Genomic DNA, 22,493 nt, shown 5'->3' on the forward strand with positions numbered 1-22,493 from the left:
TCGCAGCACCATGACATGAATGCTGGTGTTTTACAGCTTGCCCAGCTCCAGCAGTCTGCCTCGTTGGCGCAGTAGGCAGCGCGTCAGTCTCATAATCTGAAGGTCGTGAGTTCGAGCCTCACATGGGGCAAGATCGTACCTTTTGGCACACGGGAGCACTTAGGTGACCGGGCGGCGTACTTTATTACCTTCCGTGCAGTTTATGCTTCCCGGGGCAAAAAAGGCTACAGCTCCTCTGGAGGGCATGCGGCGTGACGTTCCAAGAACATCTCCTGAGTCTGAAGCAATGATGGCAAGATGCTCCAGTTCCTGTCACGTTATCGCTTGACGTTTGACGTGGATCCGTCAAATGTCATGACTTGACGTTATAAGAGGATTAGCCGAAAAGCCCTGTGAATCGCATAGAATGAAAAATAAACGGCATCTCAGGACATTCCACTAAATGGCATTCCAAGACAATTCTTTTGATCCCGGTTCAGTGCTCTTGCTTTAAAGCCCACGTCCATTGTTTTGAACACATGTTTTTCCGAGTTGCTGTAGACAATGCCTTGATGTTGCGCAAACGCCTCAAACCTTGCAGTCTACAGTGCCCATTAACGCTGCCAGGGCCACTGCTACGCTGCGTAAATTGTGGCACAAAGAGATTGATGCGGCACTTTGTCAGTGTTACTGTATCACTCGGACATGGCACCAGAGGGTTAAATACTTGAGCCTGAGATCTCAGCTGTGCAACAGCCACGTCCTCACAGTGAGAGCATGAGCTGTCCGCGGGCACTGCATCGACATGCTGGACCCCCAGACCTGTGATGCGATACTCGTGCCCATCATCCGGAGACCACCGCATCCAGAAACGCACATTCAGAACAGCGTCTTGAAAACGCGTTGATTGACTGACACAGCTTTTTTCTTCTCTTTCCCACAAAGAGTCAAATGTCATAACTTGACGTTGTAAGAGAATTAGCCGAAAAGCCCTGCGAATCTCATTGCCTTAAAAATAAACGGCATCTCAGGACATTCCACTACATGGCATTCCAAGGCAATTCTTTTGATCCCCTTTCGATGCACTTGCATTAAAGCCCACGTCCATTGTTTTGTACACATGCTTTTCCGATTTGCCCTACAGCTCCTCTGGAGGGCAGGTGTTGTGACGTTCCAAGAACATCTCCTGAGTCTGAAGCAATAATGGCAAGATGCTCCCGTTCCTGTCACGTTATCGCTTGACGTTTGACGTGGATCCGTCAAATGTCATGACTTGACGTTGTAAGAGGATTAGCCGAAAAGCCCTGCGAATCGCTTAGAATGAAAAATAAACGGCATCTCAGGACATTCTACTAAATGGCATTCCAAGACAATTCTTTTGATCCCGTTTCGGTGCACTTGCTTTAAAGCCCACGTCCATTGTTTTGAAGTCTACAGTCTACAGTGCCCATTAAGGTTGCCAGGGCCACTGCTACGCTTCGTAAACTGTGATGCAAAGAGATTGATGCAGTCAGTGTTACTGTATCACTCGGACATGGCGCCAGAGAGTTAAATACTTGAGCCTGAACGCACAGCCAAAGACTAGGTTTGTCAGAAGTGGGATTCGAACCCACGCCTCCAGGGGAGACTGCGACCTGAACGCAGCGCCTTAAACCGCTCAGCCATCCTGACATGCACAGTTAGCAGGAGCTGTCTCCTAGGAGCCACATCGCAGCACCATGACATGTAAGCTGGTGTTTCACAGCTTGCCCAACTCTAGCAGTCTGTCTCGTTGGCGCAGTAGGCAGCGCGTCAGTCTCATAATCTGAAGGTCGTGAGTTTGAGCCTCACACGGGGCAAGGTCATACCTTTTGGCACACGGGAGCACTTAGGTGACCGGGCGGCGTACTTTATTACCTTCCGTGCAGTTTATGCTTCCCGGGGGCAAAAAAGGCTACAGCTCCTCTGGAGGGCATGCGGCGTGACGTTCCAAGAACATCTCCTGAGTCTGAAGCAATGATGGCAAGATGCTCCCATTCCTGTCACGTTAACGCTTGACGTGGATACGTCAAATGTCATGACTTGACGTTGTAAGAGGATTAGCCGAAAAGCCCTGCAAATCCCATAGAATTAAAAATAAACAGCATCTCAGGACATTCCACTACATGGCATTCCAAGGCAATTCTTTTGATCCCCTTTCGATGCACTTGCATTAAAGCCCACATCCATTGTTTTGTACACATGCTTTTCCGAGTTGCTGTAGACAATGCCTTGATGTTGCGCAAATGCCTCAAAACTTGCAGTCTACAGTGCCCATTAACGTTGCCAGGGCCACTGCTACGCTTCGTAAACTGTGACGCAAAGAGATTGATGTGGCGCTTTGTCAGTGTTACTGTATCACTCGGACATGGCGCCGGAGAATTAAATACTTGAGCCTGAACGCACAGCCAAAGATTAGGTTTGTCAGAAGTGGGATTCAAACCCACGCCTCCAGGGGAGACTGCGATCTGAACGCAGCGCCTTAGACCAGTCGGCCATCCTGACATGCACACTTAGCTGGAGCTGTCTCCTAGGAGCCACATCGCAGTACCATGACATGGAAGCTGGTGTTTTACAGCTGGCCCAGCTCCAGCAGTCCTGAATACAGCAGCTTAGACCACTTGGCCATCCTGACATGCACGCATAGCTAGAGCTGTCTTGTAGGAGCAAGTTCGTGAGTTCGAGCCTCACACAGGGCGAGGTGATACCTTTTAGCACACGGGAGTGCATAGGTGACAGGGCTGCATTCTTTATTATCTTCCGTGCGGTTCATGCTTTCCGGGCTCAAAAAAGTCTACAGCTCCTCTGGAGGGCAGGCTGCTTGACGTTCCAAGAACATCTCCTGAGTCTTAAGCAATGATGGCAAGATGCTCCCATTCCTGTCACGTTTTCGATGCCAGGTCCACTGCTACGCTGCGTGAACTGTGGCGCAAAGAGATTGATGCGGCGCTTTGTCAACGTTACTGTATCACTCGGACATGGCGCCAGAGAGTTTAAATCTTGAGCCTGAGCGCACAGCCAAAGGTTACATTTGTCAGAAGTGGGATTCGAACCCACACCTCCAGGAGAGACTGCGACCTGAATGCCAGCTGCCAAAGGATTGTCTGGCAATATTTCACAAATGTTGAAGATGAGAGCCAATCCGAGCGATAAGTGGGTATTTCAATTACATGATATAAGGTAAACAGTTAAGTGTTTGTTGAAATTGGCTTAATAGAGTAACTTGTTAGGCTTCAGTACATTCAGTACAGTATTTTTGTAAAACACGTCATAATTGTTTTTAAATATTAATGTATTTTAAATTGCATGTATTTTAAGATTTAAGTTGTATAATTTACTAAAGTTTGACCATTTATGAGAGAGATTTAAAAAAGGTGGGGAAGGGATTATGAGTGTACAGTATACAGCATGTGGTTTTAAGACCTGAAATGTTCTTGTCCAGTTACTCTTATTGTTTTTCTTTTCTTTTTGGAGATAAAAACTGTAAAATTACATATTAGATAAATATTACACACATTCTAGTGGTAAATTAATTTACAGAGCTATTGTGTGCTTTATTAAGGGAGTCATTGAGTTAAAATTCCTTTTTTAGTTATAAAAGTTTTTTTATATCATGTAAAATTATTTATTACATTTTTCATGATTTTTTTCAGATTGAGAAATACCCATTGCAGTCTCATGGCCAGAGGAGCTTGCTTGGAGGTGTGCTGAAATGCATATGTGGTTTTCATACTCAAAAGGTACATTTATGAATCAATATGTGTTTATTATTATTTACTAGAATGGCTTTCCTTCTTCATGATTATATGTATTTTTCTAATTAATTTAAGCAGAGTACTGCCTCTGCTGCTCCAGCACAAACGTTGCAACAACCTGCCCCTTCTGTACCGGCTCAGGAGGTGATGGAGAAGAGACAACCCGAGGCCCAGCCCCAGCCCCCGTCTACTCCACCCGTGGCATCAAAGATTTCTCCGCAATTGTCAATGTCTAATTAAAACTATTCTAACTTATATCTTATTTCTTCCTGTAAAAGTAGCAGAGGGTGGTGGTCAAAAACAGCTTGAACCTGAAATCTGTAGAGAAAACAAACTGATTGTACAACAAAGATATAGAAAGCTAGTTTGTCATTGCTTGAAATGTAATGTGATATACACTAATGTTCAAAAAAATGGAATTGTTAAAATATAAAAGCTTCATATTGATCATATATAAAAAGAATTCTATTGTGTTTGATTTGCTCATACACAAAGTAGATTTTATTTGATTTTCTGTGCTGCTCATGAAACATTCCTTTATATTTTGGGGAAACAGTAATAACGTTTTCAAAGATAGAATAACATAAATTATTCTTTATTTATTTAATTTACCTATATTATTATGTCACATTATTCCAGTTTTTACTGTATATTTGACCAAATAAATGTAGCCTTCATAAACATAATTAAAACTTTAAAAAATACATCGAGCAGATCCCAAACGTTTGAACAGTAGTGTACATTTTGCCATTGTGAACACAGTGTTTTTAATGAAATGTTTTTTGTCTTGCCCTTTATGAGTTCACCAAACCAAGATTTTCCGGATCCCACCATTGCTGCAGCAAAGCCAAATTTTAGTGTGGCTAGAAGACCATCACAGGTTGACGTCCAGCCCAGCAGTGTGTAGTGCTTCTACACCAAGCACAGCTGTAAGTATTGTCATAATCCACATAGTTTTCTGAGAGAATTTGGTATAAGCATTTTTTTTTTCACAAAAATGTGTATTTTTATTAAGTACAGTCACATTAAATCTCAATAAAACATCTCTGTAATATTCGTTTAGTGTATAAAAAACAAATATTAAAAATAAGCACCATTCTATAAACTTTTTGTTCTGCAAATAAGCTCTGTGACAAAATTTTACAGTTTAGCAGCAGTCATTCATTTCCAATGTTTTATAATACATTAATGTTCAAATAAAGTAATGGTTGCAAAAAATTCTGATGAGTTAATGTTACTTATAGATTTATATTTACAAACTGTACTTTGTTATACTGCTTGGTTGTACAGACACAAGACCTTCAAGTTTCTGCCCCCGTCCTCACATCCATTGCGGCAGTGACCAGCTCCACAGAGCCGTCCAGCATTGTCTCAGTAAGTAATTTCATATTTTCTGTCCAAAAACAGTAATTTGGTTTGCATATTTGCTGCCCCAGCTGAATTCACACAAAGTGGTTTTAAGACCTGTCAATTAAATCGACTTGATGTTAATTAACTAAGCGTGATACATGTATAACAAAATAAAGAGGAAAAAATAAAGCAAAGAATGACAAAAATTAAGCCTTCTGCTGTTGATATTTTATCTTCACAAAAAAATGTGGATGGAAAAGAAGTAGAAAGGAAAAAGAGAAATAACTATATTGGAAAATACTTATGTGTCTTTAGGAGAAATGTTTATTGCTAAAATTATATTAATGTTTTTTGGAATTTAAATACATAATAAAGTATTTAAAAACAATCACTTAAAATCAAAGGTATTTAGATTATAATCATGATAACATCATGTGAAGTGTATTCACTCAAATATGTAAAGTGCATTAACATTACCAGACTAAATGTTTTATCTATTTTCCTTCACAGACTGCATTGCTGCAAGCTCCATCAGCTGTTCCACTTCCTCGCCTTTGGGCTGAAACCTTGCCACCAGAGGACCACAAGAGGATTGCCAGCAGGCTTTTAAAATGGGGTCCAAAGGAAAGCCAGAGCTTTGTAACAACCTCCAGCTCTGGTATTACCCTCCACAGCCTGCACTTACATACAATCAGGCTCCAGCTCCAGCCAGATTTTTCTGTCAATCACTTTTGCTGTGGATGCCATACAAGCTGTGGAGGGTCAAAGTCCTTTGCCCTAATCCTGCATGTGGACGGCATCAGCTGACAGGTGGAGGTCTTCAAAAAAGGGCACGGCTGGTTCTGGACATCGACAGGATGCACAACATGGTTACAGAAACCCTCATCTGTACCAAGTGCAAAGCCTCGCATGAGTCCTGGAGTCAGACTGTCCTGCAGCAGCTGGATCTTGGCCATCACTCAGAGTTTCGGGTCATTCTCGCGCAGCGAGTAATTGAACATCTTTATTCCTCGTGCAGTTGTTAACCTATCATCACAGATGTATGAAAATACTTTACAAATTATATATATATATATATATATATGTATATATATATATATATATATATATATATATATACATACATACAAGTGGTGGCCCGTTATGAGACTCTTAATCGCGCGATAAAAAAAATATTGCCATTAATCTATTTTCAAAGTTGGGTTGGGAGCTGGGTCTATTCTACGCAAGCTATGATGACTTTCACCTTGATATTTTAGCGTGGATGTATACCTGACCAGTGAGCCGTCTGAGAAAAAAAAGTGCCCTTCTGAATCAAATCAGCAGGATGCCCTTCTGGATCTTTCACATACTTCGAAGACGCTACTGACTATATCTACATGGACATCTGTAATCTAGCCTTAATAGACAATAATATTGTGGCCGATTAAGCAGAGAAAATAAAAAGAAGAGACATCAAATGAAAACTTTGTGAACCGATCGCCATATTTACCTTCTCCGACTCCACACTTATGAAGGGGAACACCACGCCATCACTTTTCTTTCTAATTTATTCAAATCTCAAATTCTGTCACATGTATAAATGTATGCGCCACAATATAATGAAGTTGTTTACGTGAAGTGCTTTCATTTAAGAGTTTCCTGTAATTTTGGGTGACTTTAACTGCAGTTGGGCAGTTCCACATTCACTCACGAACATTTCATTCATGCCCCTGTGACACACTGGGGTGTTAGACGCAAACAGGGAGGAAGGACTGGTGAGAGTGTTATGGAATTTAATAACGCAAGCCAAATGGAAAGAAAAAAACTTCAGCATTTAGCGGTGTGTGTGTGCGGTCCTTTACTGACAGATGTGTGGATCGGAAAATATGCCGAAAAGTCTACATGACGGTAGAAGTTTGATTGCAGTGTTTACTTCAGTAATGCCACTAATATATGCATACTCCACATGTCTTAGTTCCATTTCTGTTCAGTTCAGTTATGACTTTAGTCAGATTAAAGTAATCAAAAATCGCTGTTTGGAGCTTATGTAGACCTACAGTTCAAAATTCATGTTTAACTGAATAAACAGTTAGTAAACACAAGTAGATCTTACTGAACGTCATTTATTTTTTTCATCACCAATTATCATAGTAGAACAGTTATTCAAGCAGTTTGTGATGCATTTTGAAAACAGGAGATGAGCCCCTGGTCCAATGCGCCACCTGGCGTCAGAAACCCGTTCTCAAAGACTTATTATTTAGGTAGCACACCTATTCTGAATGCCTTTGGCAGAATTTAAAAGAGCCAATTTAATCTAGATTAATTCCAAGATTAGAGTGAGATTAATCTAGATTTAAAAATCTTTTTATCTATGCCCACCTATATATATATATATATATATATATATATATATATATATATATATAAGAACCATCAGAATGTTAATAATTAAACAACTTATTACTCTTAAATCATGATGGAATTAGCATGTAAGCTAAACAATTACTCATGTTCTCAATCACAATAGTGACACTGGGTTTCCCCATACACCAATTTATTTGTAGTAATGTGTGAGTTTTCACATGAACATATCTTTAAAGGCAGCCAGTTATCTACAGAAAGTTTAATTGTCTTCATTAAGAAAACTTGTTTCTTTTCTCAAATTAGTCCATCAAATGAATGTGTAGTGTTTTGAAACTAAAGTCTTCATTTGTTACCCACAACACATCAAGATTTGTTCAAGTCAAAATCTCATAATCTGACACAAATCTGATCGTAACTGGCAAATGGCATTGTGCAGTCTGAACAGGGCTTTATGGAGTCTGCATCAGTCGCTCACTTTCATTCGCCCACAAGTTTTGTGAAATTGCAGACAAAAGCCCAAAAACTGGAGGCAAATCAGTGTTTGTTCATGCGAGTGACAATAATCAAATGATGTGAATTATCAAAAACACAATCTAAGGGTGTAGGACAGTTTCTCCTCCCTAATCTTCCTAATTTTCTTTTCAGTGCCGACCATTTGATGGAAGTGTGCAATGTGCAAAAATATGGTTATCGGTTCATTATAAAGTTGAAACTCTTACAACCTGGTACTGGGCTGTGACCCCTGATCTACACTACAAAAACATCTTCACCCCTCTTCAGCTATTGAGTTTAAAATAGCTTCAGGTGTTCAAAGGGTTTCATTTTCAGTAACTTGATATGTATTCAAGAGTTCAAACCTGTTTGGCATACTGTCCTGGGAGAGAGCTCTAAGCTCCGTTGGACAAGGCCTCAATTTTAAGGACTCTGCTCTCCATTGTGAAGCTTCATGTGAGTGCTTAGGCTTCTTTTACATTTAAAGCCCTTTCCACACTCACTGCATCTAAAACGATCCTCTCCTGAGTGAGACTTCATGTGTTTCCTAATGGAGTCTTTGCGTGTGAGTCTTTCCACACTGATCACATGTGAACACTATGGTTCCAGTATGACCATTCATGTGGTTCATGAGGCTAGCTTTAGTTGTGAAGCTCTTTCCACACTGAGAACATGCAAACGGCTTCTCTCCGGTGTGAGTTCTCTTGTGGTATTTGAGTGTGTTTTTACATCTGAAACTTTTACCACACTCTGTGCAACTGTAAGGTTTCTCTCCTGTATGAATCCTATTGTGGATCTCAAGGTCTTGCTTTTGAGCAAAACTTTTCCCACACTGTGTGCAAGTAAACATTCTGCCTCCAGTGTGTGTTCTCATGTGGACTTCAAGGTTGCTATTTTGCTTGAAACTCTTTCCACACTGAAGGCAAGAGTAAGGCTTCTCCCCAGTGTGAATTCTCATGTGCACTGCCAAGTTTCCTGCATGATAGAAGCTTTTTCCACACTGTTGGCATGTGTACAGCCTCACTCCAGTGTGAATTCTCATGTGCTGTGCAAAGTTTCCTGTAGTATAGAAGCGTTGTCCACACTGTTGGCATGTGTACGGCCTTTCTCCAGTGTGAGTTCTCATGTGGACTTTAAGGTTGCCATTTTGCTTAAAACTCTTTCCACACTGAGGGCAAGAGTAAGGCTTCTCCCCAGTGTGAATTCTCATGTGCACTACCAAGTTTCCACTAGTACAGAAGCATTGTCCACACTGTTGGCATGTGTAGGGCTTCTCTCCAGTGTGAATTCTCATGTGGACTTGAAGGTTGTTTTTTCGACTGAAACGGTTTCCACATTGACGACAAGTAAAATTACACGCAGATTTGGATTTCCGAGGTCTTCCGCGTGATGAAGTCTTTTTAGTCAGTGTGGGTTTTTCATCAGTTGTTATTTCTTGGTTTTTCTCTAACTGTTTCTCTTCCATTTCATTCAGTTGATGAGTCTCTTCTTTCAGCACCATCAGCTCTTAAAAAAACAACAAAAAAAGAGTGAACTTTAGTACGAAGGCACAAAGCAACAAGCATGAAATGGATGTTTCACCCAAAAATTAAAATGACCTTACTATTTACTCTCCGTCATGTGGTTTTAAACATTTCCTTTCTTCCGGAACGTAAAGAAAGCCAGCGTTTTTTTTATTTTTATTTTAAATATCTTCTTTTGTGCTCAACAGGATTTAAAAAAAAAAGGTTTAAAACCACACAAGGGAGAGTGTGACGAGGCGTGATGGAATACAGGTCACTAAGAATATGGCAGAGCACTTATGTGCAAAATGTAATTTATTGACAGTAGGGGTGTAACGATTTATCGTGGTACGATTTATTGCGATGCAAAAATGTCACAATATCCATCGTGGCGTTATGACGATTTTATTACCATATGACGTCCGTTTTCTCTTATTAGTGAACTGCTGTCACATGTAAGTTCAGATTGCTTGAACTAGCAGCAGTAACGTTGCCAGGTCAAGATGAATGGAGTTGAAATACACTATGGCCCATCCTCTCAAAGTCGGACGTCTGGCAACATTTCGGTTTTACCGTCATTGCTTTAGACTCGTCCGCTTCTTGACACGCATACTGGGTCAAACACAACCGAAGTCTTCACATAGTTTTACATACTTTGCTCAGCGACATGCATACCTCCTAATGGTGTTGAAAGAGTCACATACTGTGTTTACAAGGTACAATTCACCCAAAAATGTCATTTCTGTCTTCATGTAATTATGTATTCACGGCCGCAAAATCACACACGACGTGCGCTCACTGCGCTGCTGACCGTGAGCTGTTACTACAGAGAGGGCGGGCGCGCGCCCTACTTAATGATAGACGCGCGCGCGTCTGCTTTAATGAACAGAACCTCCATAGGCTGTGAATAACAGGTAATAAAGTTGTAAATAACATTCAGTTTGTGGCACGGAGTGATCGTTAGAGAGTCGCACGCGAAGTATGAACAGCACTTAACAGTGAAAATGAAACCGAAAGCGTGCAAGTCATTCAATGATCATATCGCATTTTAGAGTTATGATTACGACAAGCATTTAATGTTTTTTTCCATAGCGAACACAGAGTGTTGTGGATGAGAATAAATGTTTAACAGTGTCAGTACAACTATTCTAGCCTATATAATATTGAATATAATGCGATAGGGAATCTGATAATGTCAAATGTCTGATTTTACTAGTGAAGGTCTAATAATATTGTTAATGACAGATTGCGAGCATATGTCTCAAACATAATAATACAACTTCAGAATTATGAATAGTTGTATTCTGATGTCATCACTTTACTGTGCATTAATGACCAGGACAAATTTAAAGTCTGTTCAAGTTCATTATTCAAAGTCTGTTTAAAATTTAGCATTTTAACCAACAGTAGACCTACACACAATATTATTGTTGTTTTACCATAAGTCTGAGAAATATCAATAATAACAGCCTACTCATATTCACCTTTATTTTACATCTACAGAATCGTGAGAAAATTTACTTGAATAGAATGCAATTTTTTAAATTTTTGCTCCTTTACTTAAATTTTCCTTAATTTTGTTATTTTCTTAAAGAACAACAAAAAGAAACAAAAGAAATACATTGAAAATTGTTTACTTGGTAATTTTTTAAATAAATCTTTTATTTGCATTTCAGTTTTAATTTTTATTTCAAATATCGTGATACATATCGAATCGTGAACACTATATCGTGATACACATTGTATCGTGAGCTGAGTGTATCGTTACACCCCTAATTGACAGTGTCCGCTCCTCTTTACAGTCCAGCCAAAACTGCTCATATGTACAAATGATATCCATAAAAAAATTAATAAAGTTATCAGTAAAATAAGGAAACAAAAATCAAAACAAACAAACAAGAAAATAAATGTATACATGTAGAAATTACCACTATTTGCCCTCCACTGCAAAAGACTAACTAAAAGACTCCACTAAATTCCCTTCGGTGAGTATTAAAATATTGCACTTTTATAGATGATCACATACATCACATTCAGATAATCTCCAGTATCATAACAGGTGTATTTAACATTAATAATACATCATGTTGACCAATACATGTTTCAGTTCATGTATTTTCACATTACGGTGGTTTTGTATTCCCAGCTCTCCCCAAAAACAGGCAACGTTAAGACAGTCCAGTTGTCAGAGTGATCGCGCATGTGCAGTGCAAAAGTTTAGCGTTATCAAACTTTCTAACCAGCTACCGGAGTTTGCCAGTTGCTTCCGGTAACCTGGACTGCAACACCACACAAACAAACAACGAAAGACGAGATGTTGCAGAAAGACGAAACTTGCAGATAAATTCAATAAATATTCATGTGGATTGAAATTTTTTAACCTGCTTGGAAGACACGATTGACACAAATCCTGCATGTTCATAGCAAGTGAGTATAATTCACGCTTTTACAGTATTTGTGAGTTTGCATTATTGTATATAACTTATGCAAATGCTTAATGCTCTGTTTGCTGTAAACTGATGAGGAGATGGCGAGATGACTTACTTTGCTACTTGTTTTCATTCATTTGTACTTTTGTCTTTGTTTTCTTGCCTTTGTGCATGTCCTGAGGCTTAGCTGAAGACCTAACATGGTGACAATTTATATACCTGATAAGATGCAGAAATGCCATCTAAAAAGGTTTCCTGCTGTTTGTCCAATCAGGGATAGTGAAAAGGTAAATATACAAATAATAATGTTAACCAGGGGTTTGTGAATGTGAAATGTCTGTTAATGAACACCCAAGATTATTTTTTAACCCCAGGTATAGCATGAGCAGTGTGGAACATGATTACAGATAACCCAGGATTCTGTTTATCCAGGATCAGAATGATCTAGGGTGAACAATTTTTTTGTATATCATCAGCATGCTGCAATCCATTTAAGCAGCAAAAGTAATTTTTAGACTAGTTTGTTGGCCAGTTGTAGTCAGTGCAATGCTAAACGTTATTGTTCCACTATAATTTGTTCGTTTTGCCACATGTCGTCCCACAACAACATCATATAGTTTAGAATACTGTACAATGTTTTATAATAATGATTTCAGTGTCTGTTTCATTCTGCGTATTTTAAATTGGGGGCATCCACGTTTTCTGACATACTGTAAACCAGGGTTTCTGCAGGTTTCACCAAGTTAATTGTAAGACTTTTAAAGACCATTATGAATAAAATTTTAGACTCATAAGGCTAAGGAATTTTTCAAATGGCCCGAATGAAAAAGATTTTTATTAGTCCTATCAAAAAATATATAATTTAATACCTTAAATAATACAATAATAAATGAATAATAAAAAAACAAAATATTTTAGATACTTCTTAGCAAAAGATTTTAAATATTAAAAACAAGCAAGCTTTACTTGTATCCACACACTTTTTTCAACATAAACTTTCTTTAAAATAAAAATAAAAAATGAACAAATGTTTTAAAAACTATAATAAACTAAATCTATGTACAACATCTATCCAGGTCGATGTCCTCAGCAGTAAATACATGGAGCACGTTTAAACAAATGTTATTGTGAGGAAAATAATTAAACCATTATGATAAATAGAGTTAAAATGACCTTTTAGAATAAAAGTTGAAAGTTTTATTGAGATGGATTGTTGGTGATTGTATGGGTTTTGGCCAGATTGGGTAGCAAAACACGAACAAAGGAAAATGAAGACTTGTTTAAAAAAAGATTTAAGACCTACAACACAATATTTCAGAAAACTTAAGACTTTTTAAGACCCCACAGAAACCCTGTTTAAACACAATAGCCCTGGTAATTAGTTATTATAATAACGAAGTAATTCTAACTCAGATACTGTCTGTGAGAACTAGTAACAACTACTAGAAACAAGTTTAAACCTATAAAGTTGATGTAAAAAAAAGGGAATTGTGATCAACGTGACATTTGCAAATGGAAAGTACAAAGCCAAACACTGTCACTGTAATAGCAGATATCTTCTATGAGAATACTGTAGGTCAAATATCATCAGCTCAGTTAAACTTTATTTAATTTATTGTTTTTGTTTATGTTATAAACCGCCAGTGCTCAAGAATGCTTTACAAACAGTAGGAGAACAAGAAAACGGGAGACTAATAATACATAAAATTAATGACAAAAGACATGAGAACAAGTGACGAAAGAAACTCATTCCTGTCTTTCAATGAGTGCTTATGTGCATTTAGGAGAACTAGGCAGCACACTCAGGGCTGCAAGATGGATTTAATTTAGTATTCTTATTATTAAATATATCTGAATGAGGATCAAATGACTGAGTTGGTCTTTGAGAATGAAAACTAACCTGTTTGTTCCTGCAGATCTTCCTGTTTGACTCTGAATGTTTCTTCAATCTTCACATCTTCACTCTCCTCTTTAATAAACGCCATCTTTATAACAGTGTGGAGATCAGTCGCTTCAGCAGGAGTTTTTCTCTGTGTTTGGACACTTTATCCTGTTTAAAATAAACAAAACAATAAAAATGTTCTGTTTAAATGAATAAAACAATGAACAGAAACAAAATAACTTCTCTTCAACACTTGCTTCAACAGTTTCTTTTAATGAGAGTAATTAACAAAAATACATCAGGTAAAACGTTTCTTTAAAACACTTATTACACACATTTTTTGTTACTTTATTTAAACAATAGCCCTCGGTTACTGAGAATAAAATAGTACTACGTTGTATAAAGGGTTAAAATAATATTTCCAACAGCAGGAACGTAATACAGCACAGGATTAAAAACCTGCAACTTTAATTAAATCGGTTTATATCTGTAAACGTTTTAAAACAAACCTTTCTCCAGTTGAATCACACCGCTAAAGCGGCGCCGCCTGATGACGTCACGCCACGCCAAATAAAAGTCTTTTTGTTTAGCTTTTTTGCCACTTACTGTTGCAGTCATGACTTATTGATACATTTCTCCCATGTTTTTCACTTTACACTTTATCTAATCTCCCTCTCTCTCTCGCTCAAACTCACACTTCAGAGTTTAAAGTAGATCAAAACCTTTAATCTAAACATTTAAGACAAATTTGATCAACTTTTTAATCCAGTTCATGATGACTTGCATGTCTACAACACATTACTTCCTATTAATATGAGTTCAAATCTCATCCTCATAATTATGATCTCTTCTTTTCTATTTCTACAACTTCATAGGCTTATATAGGGTTTCTTTTTTTCATTTGAATTTGTTGTCTCTTACTATCTGTGTTCCTGCCATTCTTTAGCAATATCTTCAGTAATAATATTTATTTACCTTTACTCACAGAAGCATTAAAGGGGTAGTTCACATAAAAATTACAATTCTGTCATTTACTTATCCTCTACTTTTTCCAAACCTGTTTTAGTTTCTTCGCCTGAATGCAAATGAAGAGAATACAGGAGCAAAAACAGCCACTATTTGGTTCAACAGTTCCTACTTTGGCTGCTTTTGTCAACATTTTCTTGCACACAAAATGTTCTTGGAAGTCGATTACAATTGAACCACTAAAGTCACATGGACTGTTTTCACAATGTTTTTGGTTCCTTTTCTGGACTTTGAGCATCTCTGGACTCTTTCTGTCTATGACAGACGAGGGAGATCTCAGATTTCATCTAAAGTGTCTTCATTTACGTTCTGAAGATGAGCAAAGTTCTCAGGGGATTGAAACAACAGGTAGAGGGACAATCGTTCTCGAGTGCCTAGTGTACACTATAACACATGCCTCCCACCACTGCTGATATACAGCCACATCACACTGCTTTTTAAAATGTATTTTTTTATTGCAAAAACAACAGGCCATTACAACAAGTAGAAATACAAAAACTAATAGAAGGCCATGTAGCTCTGCTTCTAAATGTTTCTAAAAAATAAGTAAATTGAAATAAAGTAAGTAATAAAATCAAATAAGTACTGTAATTATATTATTTGATTCTTATTTTTAGCAACATTTAATTAATTCTTAAATTATAATAAAAAACACTGAAAAAATCCACTCAATTATTAATAAATTCAAATTATGTTAATCTCTGAAATAAAACTGAATAAATGTAGTTAAAAGCATTAATTGATGTGATAGTAATTCTAAAGCAAAATGCAAAAGTAATAAAGTAGTTGAAAGATTTAATTTAAATGCAGTATGCTACTCAAATGTCCTATATTTGACCCACATGTCCAGTAAATATAATTAAACCAAATGTTAAACAAAGCCGTCTGTTTTATTAAACGTTTGTTCTTCAAATCTGATTAAAGCTCCTGTTTACTCATACTCTGCAGATGCAGCCTGATCCCACTGGGAACAACTATTTCATGTTTTGTCAGTTTAGTGGCTAATTCAGAGTTCAGATCTACGAAAATGGAGGATTTTTAAAAGGAGGCACCAAACCTCACCCCTAAACCCAACCATCATTGAGGGATGAGCAAATTAATCATACTAAAATGTACTAATGAGATCCCATACATTCATATGTACAAGCCAAATAAAAAAGTCAGGAATTGCTGTGAGATATAGGGTTAGGGTTAGATTCTTAGGTTACTGTTCAATTACATTGAACAGTCTTTAAAATGAATTCATCAGGTACATCCTGAATCTTTAATTTATTAACTTTTAACTTAAGAGATAAATAAAAACTGACTGATTGTGAAATGTTATTACCATTTTAAATAACTGTGTTGTAGTCTTAGAAGAGCAAACATGTACTGGATAATAATAACGTATGGCTGAATCAAGGGAAATGGCAATATGTGTGGCACATAATAAATGGGTTTGAGTTTTTGTGGTGTCCGAGCGCCATCTGCTGGTTGATGTCGGTAGCGGTAGTGTTGCTTTCAGTTTCACTTTCATTTTGAACTAAACAGCATAAAAACGTACTAACAGTTTAAATCTTTCCATCAAGGGTAATACACTGTAAGCACTATTTTTGTTGACTGATCTGATAAATGTAACAAATTTTCTGTTAAAGAATAGTTTTAATTTGTATAACTGCTCATTCATGATGGCTGAATTTATCAGGATAATAGTATCTGATGCTAAAACACACTGCACAAGATTTACTAGAGAGTAAAAGAGATTTATTTGTGTTATTAAAAAAGAAAGTTCAAAGTAATAGCTTTTATTTGCAGTCTTTTATAACATTGTACATGTATTTATAATGTTTTAAAATATTGCAAATAAAAACTATTATTTAGAACTTTCATTTTTATCAAAGACTTTTTACTACACACCGCTGTTCACAAAACAGATGGAGATTTGAAAATCAATGTAAGAGATAAAAGGCTTTATCAGTCTTTACACACCATACAAGGGCCACATAACTCCGAACTAATCTTGAATACAAGGCCCACATAAAATGTATTACTTGGCTCAAGCTTGGTGGAGTTGTGGCACTACTTTGGTTCAGTTCTGGCTAAAAGGATGTAGGCCAGTTCTGGGCTGGGGAACATTAACTGATCTGGGCCACATCTTAGCTGTTGATTTGGGCCAGATCAGGGCCAACGGAAGTTTGTTGACTGGAATAATTTAGCATCTGGTGAAAAACCTGAAACTTTAATCAATCGGTTATATCTGTGTGCTTTATTTTTATGTAAAAGTTTTAAAACACAAACCTTTCTCCAGTTAAATCACAGTGCGAAAGCAGCGCAGCCTTACGATGTCACACGCCGCGCCAAAATAAAAGTCTTTTTGTTTTTTACCAGTTACTGCTGCAGTCATGACTTATTCATACATTTCTCCCTCGTTTTCCACTTTACACATCTGCTCTCTCTCTCTCTCTCTCTCTCTCTCTCTCTCTCTCTCAGGATTGTGGGTAGTGGGAGGAGTTTCAGGGGTTTGGAACACGCTTTTGAGAGTTTGTTTCACTAACTTATCAATTATCATATATATTTTTGTTTTTCGTATTTTGTTTTTTCTAAGAGTTAATAGTATAGTCCTAAATTATATTATAGTTGCTGTTTTTTGCCGACCAAGGTTGGTAAACTCCGACAATGGGGTCAAGCAAGGATTTCTCGCTTTTGACGCTCAAACATGGATTTAAATGCATTTCTGATGATTCCATATCTGTGGAGGATGTGTTGGTTGCAGTCAGTGAAAAGGTTGGTGGACAGAACATTAAATCAGCTTCTAGAATGAATAAAGCAGTTGTTGTTTTTCTCACCGAAGTCAGAAAAGTTGATGATCTCATTTAAAGTGGAATCACAATCAATGATATTTTTGTGCCGGTAATGCCGCTGTCGAGCCCAGCAAAAAAAATTGTACAATCAAATGTACCTCCGTTCATTTAGAATGAAGCCATTCAAAGAGTGCTCGAAAGATACGGAAAGCTATCCGGTAGAGTGAACGCTGGCGCGTCTATGCTGCCGCTGCTCTCCGGGTATTTTATGTTGTTTTATCTATTTTAACTGTCTTAAGTCAATTTCTTAAAGTATATTCTTTTAAGATTTCATACTTTAAGATTTCACCGGCGAACTCTGTAATATTGGCTGTGGGGTGGAGCTGCGATGACAATCTTCAATGACAACTATGTGGATTAACAGTGTGTGGTTTGTGCTTGCCTGGACTGTCCTGTGTCTATCATCCATCGACAGCGCTTCTCCAGTATACTGCAGCCGAACTTCTAAAATTCAGCCTATATCCACACAATCCACCTTCACCTTATCTGTTTCAGCACCCGGACATCCTACATTTGCCTCGAAGGAAATATATCCACCGTGGCTCTCGTCGGAACTTTCAATATGACGAACCCAACTCCATAAAGTCATTTTGGTCAACTTCTCGACGTCCACCGAGGAATATCCGCTGCCGCACTGATTAGTGTGTTGACCCGCCTGACCAGATCGGCAAACACAGCTGTCAAACCCAGCACTAATGTCAACTTTGGTCTTTTTAACATCTGCTCGCTTTCGAGTAAGGGGTATCTTGTGCAGGACCTCCTCTCTGAGTTTGACTTTTTATGCTTAACTGAAACTTGGCAGCAGCCAAATGACTTTAGTTGCTTAAATGATGCTACCCCACCGGGGTTTGTTTATATTTCTCAACCGCGTGACTGTGGCAGAGGAGGCGGTCTCGCGATAATTCACCACGAGAAATGGAGGATCGCGTCAGTAAGCGTTCCTACCTGCCAATCATTTGAGGTAACTGTATGTCAGCTCACTGGACCTGCTCCCACAATCATTGCCGTTTTGTACCGCCCACCAAAGCCAAATAACGAATTTATTGCTGACTTTGCGGCATTCATGACTCATCTTTCTACACTCTCGCCCAACATAATACTTCTTGGAGATTTTAACATTCATATGGACATTAACTACAATACTCTCACTAAAGATTTCACATCCTGTTTAGATAGTTTTGAACTTCAACAATACGTAGACTTTCCCACACATGATAAAGGTCATATTCTGGACTTGATCTGCTGTTCTGGTGTTACACCTGATAACTGTAAAGCTGACTCCTTCCCTTTCTCTGATCATATGCTACTTTCATTCAGTGTTAATCTCTCACTTTCCAAATGTAATCCTTCACGCACAATATCATTCCGAAAAATTAAGGACATCAACTTGGACACTTTATCTTCTGATATCAACAGCTTTCCCAGTACTGATGGTCTCTATACACCAGATGAACTGCTCTCTCACTACAACAATAATCTTCATAACCTTCTAAATAATCATGCTCCCTTAAAAACCAGGACTGTTTCATTTACTCTGTCTGCACCTTGGTTCACTCCTGCTCTTAGACAATTAAAATCAAAAGGACGTCAGCTTGAAAGACTCTACAGGAAAACCAATCTCACTGTACACAGGGACATGTATGCAAATCACATTCATCACTATAAAGACTCTATTTCTGCAGCTAAATCCACATACTATTCCAGTTTAATCAGTTCCAATGAAGGCAATTCTAAAGCCCTCTTTTCTCTCTTTACAAACATAACAAAACCCTCTATCTCACTTCCTCCAAACCTATATACCGTGGATTTCTGTAACAACTTAGCTTCATTTTTCTCTTCAAAAATTGAACACATCTATCAGCAAATTCTGTCCACTTCTGTTTTGAATCCATCTGTCCAAGTCATATTCACCCCCTCTCATTCATTCTCAGAATTTGTTCTACCCTCAGTAACTGAAATATGTAGTCTAATTCTTAAATCCAAACCATCTACCTGCAGGCCAGACCCCTTACCTACTACTCTTATAAAGGCCATACTCCCTTCCCTGTCTTCTCTCATCACTGACATAATTCACTCCTCTCTCACCACTGGTATTGTTCCTTTCTCTCTCAAAGTTGCTGCTGTTACTCCAATTTTAAAGAAACCTGGTTTAGATCCCAATAACCTCAATAATTTTCGTCCTATTTCAAACCTACCATTCATCTCTAAAATTCTTGAAAAAACTGTCGCTGCCCAACTTCACACCCATCTTTCCTGTAATAACTTATATGAACAATTCCAGTCTGGTTTTCGCCCACTACATAGCACAGAAACAGCTTTACTCAAAATCACTAATGACCTCCTCCTAGCAGCAGACTCTGGTTCACTATCCATTCTTCTTCTGCTTGATCTAAGTGCGGCTTTTGACACAATCTCACATAACATTCTTCTGGACAGGCTCGCCTCAATTGGCATTGGGAACACACCTCTCAGTTGGTTTCATTCATACCTCTCAGGTCGCACTCAGTTCATTCAATTAAGTCTTTCACCTCGTCATCAGTCCCTGTCACTACTGATGTGCCCCAGGGTTCAGTTTTGGGTCCGCTGCTATTTATCATCTATCTTCTTCCACTTGGTTATATTTTCCGTAAACACCAAATTCATTTTCATTGCTACGCAGATGACACCCAGCTCTACCTATCAACCAAACCCAACCACAAACTGTCACCTTCATCCCTTACTAACTGCTTTGCAGACATCAAATCCTGGTTCACCTCAAACTTCCTGAAATTAAATGACAATAAAACTGAACTTCTACTTATAGGTACACAATCCACTTTAAATAAATCACATAGCTTTTCCATTCCCCCAGATGATTCTGTCATTACCCCCTCCCTTCAGATTAAGAGTCTGGGGGTCATCTTCAACAGCACCCTTTCATTCACTGCACATGTTAATAATGTCACCCGATCCGCTTATTTCCACCTTCGAAATATAAATCGTTACGTCCTTCCCTCATACCTCATTCAGCTGCCATTCTTGTTCATAGTTTAGTCACATCCCGTTTAGATTACTGTAATTCCCTTCTGTTTGGCCTCCCTAAAAAAACTCTTCATAAATTACAACTGGTACAAAACGCTGCAGCCTGTATTATCACAAAAACCCCCTCTATCTGCCACATCACACCCATTCTACAGCAGCTTCACTGGCTTCCCATATCTTTTAGAATTAATTATAAAATACTTCTTCTCACTTTTAAAGCCATCCACAATCTCGCTCCTCCATACCTTGCTGATCTTGTTCATATCGCCACACTTTCTCGAACACTCAGGTCTTCTTCTTCCATTCACCGCACTGTTCCCTCTGTCCGCCTTGTCACCATGGGGAACAGAGACTTCAGCCACTCTGCTCCTCAGCTTTGGAATTCACTTCCTCCTGATCTCCGTAATTTAGACTCTCTTTCACAATTTAAATCCAAACTCAAAACACATCTGCTTAGACCAGCTTATTTTCTTTAACCCGACTGCATTTTTAAAAAAAAAGTTAGTATTGTATTTTATTGATTTTATTGTGTTTTTATTTGAACTGATTGTTCTAGCTGCTCTGTACGGTGACCTTGAGTGTCATGAAAGGCGCCCTAAATAAAATGCATTATTATTATTAGCTAACAGCCCCGATCAAAATGTCAAGCACGTTATGTCTTTTAAAGGTATACGCACATAATATTGAATGCGCAACAGGATCCGCTTAATCTGGCTGTAAAAATCACAAACGAGGGTAAAGATTACACAATTTTCATCACGTCAGATCACATGCGGTGTTTTCTGTGCGGAGAACAGGGTCATATCAGGCAAACATGCCCTAATAAACAGAATGACAGACCATCTCAATCACAAATAACTGACCAAATCGTAAACCGAGTAAACGAGCACTCTGATGAAATTCAAACACCACCTGTAGATCAAACTAATACAAACAGTAATGTTGAAAGCGCTGATATGTCTGATCGACGAACTGGCAGTGAAGAAGAACCTATACAAACAAATAGAGATAATACATTATCAGAAAGAAAACAAGTGAGGAAAGAGAATAATGAGGATGATGATGATGAAGATGAGGTAGTGGAAGAAAACCTCATTCACATGTCTGCTATGAGCTCAGAATGTGTTTATTCTGATAATGACTCCGAAAATGATCTGAAGAGTCTAGGGAGTTTGTCAGATGAAGAAAACACTGACAAAACAGGAATATCCTCTTCAAAACTGTATACAGTGAAGCAAATAAGTGATTTTCTTGTCAGTACCAAGGGAGCTCGTAAACCACAGATCAAAGCTTTTTTTTTCCAGATTTGAAGCGTTTTTTTGCGTCTTGCAACTTTTGAAGAATTGAGTAGACAGAAACGATATCGCCTTAAGAAAATTATGACTAACGTGAAAAGTTTGACAAAAATAAGTAAATATGATTAAACAGCACAAAAGAAACTAAAAGTATTTAGATAAGGTTTCTTTTGTAGAATACACCTATGACATCCTTAAATTTTGGAACTTTAAATATTAATGGATGTCGTAGTGCAGAAAAAAGTATTTCTTTAATTGATTTTATAAGCTTAAAAAAACTGAATGTCATTTTCCTGCAAGAAACACACACAGATATGGAAAATCAGACACAATGGCTACGAGAGTGGAGTGGTAAAGTTTTCCTTAGTCATGGAACAAATGTCAGTGCTGGAGTAGCCATTCTTATTTCTGCAGATTTGCAATTTCAAGATCATAAAATAACAGAAATTATACCTGGTAGATTGCAAACGTTAGATATCAAGATATATGATTTAAGCTTTTCACTAATTAATGTTTATGCTCCAAATGATGGCTCAGGAAGAGTGACTTTTTTTTTAA

The 22,493-nt window shown here is 38.0% G+C and overlaps 1 long non-coding RNA gene, 4 other non-coding genes and 1 pseudogene across 5 annotated transcripts; 3 read left to right on the forward strand and 3 right to left on the reverse strand.

The window, feature by feature from the left end:
• Positions 1-57: 57 nt before the first annotated feature.
• Positions 58-130, forward strand: trnam-cau (transfer RNA methionine (anticodon CAU)). The gene has a single exon. It is a non-coding gene; the product is annotated as a tRNA-Met (tRNA).
• A 1,437-nt stretch (positions 131-1,567) lies between these two features.
• On the reverse strand, positions 1,568-1,650 carry trnal-cag (transfer RNA leucine (anticodon CAG)). Its single transcript has one exon. It is a non-coding gene; the product is annotated as a tRNA-Leu (tRNA).
• A 94-nt stretch (positions 1,651-1,744) lies between these two features.
• trnam-cau (transfer RNA methionine (anticodon CAU)) lies at positions 1,745-1,817 on the forward strand. Its single transcript has one exon. It is a non-coding gene; the product is annotated as a tRNA-Met (tRNA).
• A 602-nt stretch (positions 1,818-2,419) lies between these two features.
• trnal-cag (transfer RNA leucine (anticodon CAG)) lies at positions 2,420-2,502 on the reverse strand. The gene has a single exon. It is a non-coding gene; the product is annotated as a tRNA-Leu (tRNA).
• Positions 2,503-4,233: 1,731 nt separating this feature from the next.
• Positions 4,234-5,953, forward strand: LOC130222275 (uncharacterized). The gene is made up of 3 exons (XR_008836407.1): positions 4,234-4,681; positions 5,043-5,126; positions 5,613-5,953. It is a non-coding gene; the product is annotated as an uncharacterized LOC130222275 (long non-coding RNA).
• Positions 5,954-8,015: 2,062 nt separating this feature from the next.
• Positions 8,016-14,309, reverse strand: LOC130222122 (zinc finger protein 239-like; annotated as a pseudogene).
• Positions 14,310-22,493: the final 8,184 nt, after the last annotated feature.

This window comes from Danio aesculapii, chromosome 4 (assembly GCF_903798145.1).
Source record: "Danio aesculapii chromosome 4, fDanAes4.1, whole genome shotgun sequence".
NCBI lineage: Eukaryota > Metazoa > Chordata > Actinopteri > Cypriniformes > Danionidae > Danio > Danio aesculapii.